This window comes from Phycodurus eques, chromosome 5, assembly GCF_024500275.1.
Source record: "Phycodurus eques isolate BA_2022a chromosome 5, UOR_Pequ_1.1, whole genome shotgun sequence".
Classification (NCBI taxonomy): Eukaryota; Metazoa; Chordata; class Actinopteri; order Syngnathiformes; family Syngnathidae; genus Phycodurus; species Phycodurus eques.
The window spans coordinates 14,640,570-14,647,780 of NC_084529.1; the positions used below are offsets into that span (position 1 = coordinate 14,640,570).

The window sequence follows — 7,211 nt, forward strand, 5'->3', positions numbered from 1 at the left end:
GTTTGACATCTAAATTGGTTATTGATTGTATGCAATTGCCAATTACAGGCAAAAGGCCGAAAAATAAGACGATCCATTTCAGGCGTCAGTGCTACATGGACACAGAATTAGAATTCAAGTACCAGTCTACTTGTTCGTGGTGGGTACCCACCCACTCAACTGTGGAAAATGGCTGAAGGACATCACAACTGCATCTTATTCGAAGCTAAAACCCGTACCTTGTATCACCTACCAAACTCAGAGGAGTTGAGGAATAAATGGCAGAAATTGGTTTTGGGAGAAATTCCAAAGCATTTCGGAACCAGAATTGTGCTGTGTTCACCACATTTCGTGGAGGATAATTTCGTAAACTTCGGGGATTCCAGCAAAACCTGGAGTTGTGCCAGCATCACGCAGGTTATCCACCTCTCCACCAGCCATAAGTACTTTTATGTACAAAAGGAAATCATATTTTAAATGTAATATTGAACTACATCACATCACTAGCACATTTCGACAATACTAGCATGAACAGTCAATGTAGCATGTGCAGCTTGAACTAGCTATCATGATTGCTATTGCGGCAACACATCGTCAGTAGGGTAAAACCAAGCTGTCTCACAATGGTCTAAACCCAGCTCACGTTCCCTATGAGTGGGCGAACAATCCAATACTTTGCGAATTCCGCTTCACAATGATAGGAAGAGCAGACATGGTCGCTATGAATGCTTGGCCGCCGCAAGCTAGTTGTCCCCTTGGTAACATTTCTGACAGCTCCAGCTTACGTAGCTGCCGAGATACAGCCAACTACCAACCACAGTGAACCCGCTTTCCATATCAAATATTAACGAGAAATCGTTTCGTTTCATCTGCCAGCCGTTTTGAGAACAGCTTGAAAAAGGGCAATCCTGGACATTTCAAACACAAATTATCTTGTAAATCCCAAAAGGGCATCAAAGAGTATAAATACGTAAACAAACAAATAAATAAATAAGGTGGTCATGAAAAACTGCAGATATGATAAAAAATATTGCATTTGACTTACATAGCACTTTTCAAGGAACTCAAAGCTGATCAGTGTTCTCGTGTACACTTCTGCTCTGTGTGACCATTTCCCCAGCCAACTCAAGTTGATTACTTGTGATGAAGAAAGAATAGAAAGAATGAGTGAGTATTTTTGTTGTTGTTTTAACCTAATCCTGTTTGGCTATTAAGTCATGCAGAATGGTGTCTCTGTATGCCTTATCATGCTGGAACTGTTCTGCTGTGCAACAGGAAAGTTTTATATACTCTGTGTTGGTATTACGTTTGCTATTTATTGGAAATACAGTTAATCAGAACAAGGCTTGAGAGGGGATAAACAGAGAGAAAAGCGAGAACATAGCAAAAAAAAAAGAACAAAACAACCTATGCATAACAACCAGTGTTGCCACAGTTACCTTAAAAAAAGTAACAGTTACTTTACTGATTACTTGAGCTTAAAAGTAACAGCTATTTTACTGATTACTTGATTTCAAAAGTAACTTAGAAAAAAGTAACTTTTTTGTTACTTTCGGCAACTGCGAAGTGGCAGGAATATCACTTATCCGCAGTACAAAACAAAACAAAGTATTATGCATTATTAAAAGTATCTAAAGCGAGACGTGCAAGTCCAGTTATTCAAATGAGTCTGTTTCAACTTTTTACAGAGTTCGAATCTGCAGGTGCACCACTTGTTGCATCACCGAGCGACGAGCGATGAGCGATAAACACTTACACAGTACAGTATTTCACATTAGTGACACGCAGCAACGCACATATTGGAACGCGTACAACTAAAGAGAACTTACAGTGAGACGTCCAGCAACAGTAAACCTCTGAACAACGGGATTAACAGCCGACTTTTGTCCCCCAACAATCCATTTTTTGACATGTCGGTCCCGGGACTGGCTTTAGGGGATTTCCGGCCAATATTTCAAACTAAAATATTTCAAACTAAAGGTGCCTCCTCCAAAAAAAAAAAGAATATGGCGTCGTTCGTGCTGTATCGTTCACAGTTCTTCACACGTTTTTGTGACAATACTAGAACACTTTCGACGTGTTCATGGGAATTAGTTCACCATAAATTAAAAAATATGAATTTCAACTGAGGTCATACAGTGCTAAACACATTTTTAGTAGTTTCTGTAAACTAATACTCCAGGATGTTGAAGCTCATTATTCATTCAACATTATAAGTATTTTTACGCTCACGTTATTCATGATTTTTCACATTTACAATTTAGAAATTTTTGAATTATTTCAAGAGATGTCAAATAACAGTTAATGCATTCCTGACCAGAAATTTTCTTTTTACGTTTCATGAGTTTCGGATTTCTCGGATCCCGCTGATGGTTCAAATTGTGGGTGTAAATATTTTGGTATTAATGGTAAAACGGTCAATGTTTTACAGTGTAAACACAATCTAAATGAATTTAAGTTTTACAGGCCACATTAAAACACTTCATAATGCTGGATGATCTCATTTTTTTGAAGCAGTCGAAGACTTTTGTTAAGAACTGCACAGTATATTTTCCACAAATATAAATCTTTTGTTAATCTTTTTCTGGGGTGTTTTAATTACTTGTTTCCAACACTATGAAGAGGGCTTTCAGTTTGGTCTTATTTAGGAATTAGTCTTTTTTACAGCAGTAAAATCTTATAGTGCATTTTTTAAAATAAGTACATATATGCAATGCAACAAGGAAAAAGTTTTAGCAGATTAGTTTTTATTTAAATTGATATGAACGGACAGACAGACAGATACATACATACATAGATACATGGATGTTGGAATCACTTGAGTATTTATTTTTCTGATGACTTTTTACTTTTACTCCTTACTCTTTAAACACAAGTACAGACACTTTCCAAAAAAATGTAATATCATGGAAATGTTTATTTACTTCCATGATTCCATTCAAAAAGTTAAACTTTCATAGATTATAGATTGAGGGATCACAATTTAAACAATTTCAAGTATTTATTTGTTTATTTTTACATAATTTGGGCTTCCAGCTCATAAAACCCACAAATTCAGGAATTCAAAAAATTTGAATACTGTGCAGAAATCACCATTTACTTCTCAGTTTTTTAAGGGAAAAAAAAAGACATTAGGGTCACATTAAATCAATCAAAATATGGTGCTTTCAAAACAACGTGTTAATCTTCAATACTTGGTTGCAGCAATACTTTGCTTTAATCACTGCCTCGATGCGCCATGGCATTGAGGAAGATGCGACACCGGGCAAAGGTAGAGGTGGCAAAGGCCAAACAAGAGGCATATGATAACATGTATGCCAGGATGGACACCAAAGAAGGAGAAAAGGTTCTATACAGGTTGACCAGACAGAGGGATAGAGATGGGAAGGATGTGCAGCAGGTTAGGGTGATTAAGGATAGAGATGGAAATGTGTTGACTGGTGCCAGTAGTGTGCTAGATAGATGGAAAGAATACTTCGAGGAGTTGATGAATAAGGAAAATGAGAGAGAAGGGAGAGTAGAAGAGGCAAGTGTGGTGGACCAGGAAGTGACAATGATTAGTGAGGGGGAAGTTAGAAAGGCATTAAAGAGGTTGAAAAATGGAAAGGCAGTTAGTCCTGATTACATTCCTGTGGAGGTATGGAAGCATCTAGAAGAGGGGGCTGTGGAGTTTTTGACCAGCTTGTTCAACAGAATTCTCGCGGGTGAGAAGATGCCTGAGGAATGGAGGAAAGGTGTGCTGGTGCCCATTTTTAAGAACAAGGGTGATCTGCAGAGCTGTGGGAACTATAGAGGAATAAAGTTGCTGAGCCATACAATGAAGTTATGGGAAATAGTAGTGGAGGCTAGACTCAGGACAGAAGTGAGTATTTGCGAGCAACAGTATGGTTTCATGCCTAGAAAAAGTACCACAGATGCATTATTTGCCTTGAGGATGTTGATGGAAAAGTACAGAGAAGGTCAGAAGGAGCTACATTGTGTCTTTGTAGATCTAGAGAAAGCCTATGACAAAGTACCAAGAGAGAAACTGTGGTACTGCATGTGTAAGTCTGGAGTGGGCGAGAAGTATGTTAGAATAATACAGGACATGTACGAGGGCAGCAGAACAGCAGTGAGGTGTGCTGTAGGTGTGACAGACGAATTTAAGGTGGACGTGGGACTGCATCAGGGATCAGCCCTGAGCCGCTTCCTGTTTGCAGTGGTGATGGATAGGCTGACAGATGAGGTTAGAGTGGAATCCCCGTGGACCATCATGTTTGCAGATGACATTGTGATCTGCAGTGAAAGCAGGGAGCAGGTGGAGGAACAGTTAGAAAGATGGAGGCATGCACTGGAAAGCAGAAGAATGAAGATTAGCCGAAGTAAAACAGAATATATGTGCATGAATGAGAGGGCTGGTGGGGGAAGAATGAGGCTACAGGGAGAAGCGATAGCAAGGGTGGAGGACTTTAAATACTTGGGGTCAACCGTCCAGAGAAATGGTGAGTGTGGTCAGGAAGTGAAAAAACGGGTCCAAGCAGGTTGGAATGGTTGGAGGAAGGTGTCAGGTGTGTTATGTGACAGAAGACTCTCTGCTTGGATGAAGGGCAAAGTTTATAAAACAGTGGTGAGGCCAGCCATGATGTACAGATTAGAGACAGTGGCACTGAAGAAACAACAGGAAACAAGAGCTGGAGGTGGCGGAAATGAAGATGTTGAGGTTTCGCTCTCGGAGTGACCAGGTTGGATAAAATTAGAAATGAGCTCATCAGATGGACAGCCGAGGTTTGATGTTTTGGAGACAAAGTTAGAGAGAGCAGACTTCGATGGTTTGGTCACGTCCAGAGGAGAAATAGTGAGTATATTGGTAGAAGGATGATGAGGAAGGAGCTGCCAGGCAAGAGAGCTAGAGGAAGACCAAAGAGAAGGTTGATGGATGTCGTGAGGGAAGACGTGAGGGCAGTTGGTGTTCGAGAGGAGGATGCAGGAGATAGGCTTACATGGAAAAGGATGACGCGCTGTGGCGACCCCTAAAGGGACAAGCCGAAAGGAAAAGAAGAAGTTGGAGCCGCTCAAGTACAACAAGACAGTCAATTGACAGAGAACACTTTTGAGACATAAAGACATTGACAAAAAACAGTCACTGAGCAATAAAGGGTTAATAGTTATCTGGTAATGCCGGTACATTTATTTATTCATTAAATTTTTTTTTTTTACAATTGTGCAAAAGATGCAGAGTCCTCTAGCACTTAGAGCAGTTCGAATGACTAATATTGCAATAGTCCGGTGCAATGACCATTGTGCAAAGGGCGCCGAGACTTCAAGGAGTGTATGGAGTTTAAAGTGACGAGTAGCGCGATAATCTGGGACAATGTTGGTTGTGCAAATGTTGCAGATACTCCTCAATCAGTGTGCAAATAGAGCAGATGCTACTCTGGCATGAGTGGCCAGTATTGGTCAACAACAGATATGCAAATAATGCAGTGTGGCGAGACTACTACAGTGAGTGCATGAGTAATATATAATTGGCCCCACAGAAATGTGACAACGAACTCAAGTCAAAAAATTGCCAGCATGTAGTAATGGAATTGTAGGTTAGGTGTTTAAGAAGTTGATCGCAAGAGGGAAGAAGCTGTTGGAATGTCTGCTAGTTCTAGTTTGCATTGATCGGTAGCGCCTACCTGAGGGAAGGCGCTGGAAGAGCTGGTGACCGGGATGTGGAGGGTCCGAGAGGATTTTGCACACTATTGTCTTGTCTTGTCATTCGCGCAAGGACAACATACAGAGTGGATACGGAAAGTATTCAGACACCCTAAAATTTTTCACTCTTTCTTATATTGCAGCCATTTGCTAAAATCATTTCAGTCCCCCCCCCCAATGTACACACAACACCCCATATTGACATTGTTGACATTTTTGCAGATTTATTAGAAAACAAAAACTGAAATATCACACAGCCATAAGTTGTCACGTACGTGGTTAGGGCGAGGGCGAGTAACGCAAGGCAAGAACATGGTGGACCCAATTGCAGGGAAGCAGGGAGGCAAGGCAGGAGTGCGGGAGTCTCAAAATAATATTTCATCTTCAAAAGGGGAAAACTGAACAAAGTCCCACAACAGATACCAATCAAATCAAAGTAACAAAGAAACACTCGAATATCTAAAACTGGAAACAAACTATGACCTGTGAGTAAGATGTGGAATAGAAAGGGAAAATGACACCTGACAATAACATACCACAATGATAAAGACAACTGGCGACTATGACATGGCAAAGACATGTGACAACGACAATGAACCGACAAGAACTGAAAGAAACCAGGGAACTAAATACAAACATAGACGAGACAACGAGGAAAACCTGGACAAGACATGAGTGGCTGGAGAGCCGATTGGTCGACACAAAGCAGACGAGAACAGGTGGACACAACAACTTAATGAGCACACGACAAACATGGAACACAGGAAAACATGGAACAAAACTAAACACAACCCAAACCAAAGCAGACCATTACATAAGTATTCAGACCCTTTGCTCAGTATTTAGTAGAAGCACCCTTTTGAGCTAATGCAGCCATGAGTCTGTTTGGGAATTATGTTTTTCACACCTGGATTTGAGTATTCTGCCATTCCTCCATGCAGATCCTCTGCAGTTTTGTCAGGTTGTATGGTGAACATTGGTGGACAGCCCTTTTCAGGTCTCTCCAGAGATGCTCAATTGGGTTTAAGTCAGGGCTCTGGTTGGGCCATTCAAGAACAGTCACTAAGTTGTTCTGAAACCACTCCATTATTTTAGCTGTGTGCTTAGGGTCATTGTCTTGTTGGAAGGTAAACCTTCAGCCCAGTCTGAGGTCCTGAGCACTCTGGAGAAGGTTTTCGTCCAGGATATCCCTGTAATTGGCCACATTCGTCTTTCTTTTGATTGCAACTCGTCATTCTGTCCCTGCAGCTGAAAAACGCCCCCACAACATCATGCTGCTACCACAATGCTTCACTATTGGGACTGTATTTGACAGGTGATGAGCCGTGCCTGGGCTAAAATGCTAGCTTTTTAAGTGAAGATGCACAAAGGCTGTTAATGCTTTTTAAATAATAATAACAATAATAATGCCTTATCTTTTATGCAAAATGTGAATTGAAGAATTAAGATTGTATTAAAATGTGAATTGAAGAATTAAGATTGTATTAAAAAGGAAACCAATTAGTCACAGCTATGTGAAAGGTCTTATCTAGTTTCAAACTGGCGCCGACCAG

General features: G+C 40.6%; 1 protein-coding gene across 2 annotated transcripts in view; it reads right to left on the reverse strand.

Moving 5' to 3' along the window:
• rassf7a (Ras association domain family member 7a) overlaps positions 1–1,896 on the reverse strand; it is a 42,709-nt gene extending 40,813 nt beyond the window's left edge. The window contains exon 1 of one of the 2 annotated variants that reach the window (XM_061677630.1): positions 1,809–1,896. The gene's annotated coding sequence lies outside the window, so the exon portion shown is untranslated. The remainder of the gene's footprint in view (positions 1–1,808) is intronic. The other variant, XM_061677634.1, reaches the window with a different exon arrangement.
• Positions 1,897–7,211: the final 5,315 nt, after the last annotated feature.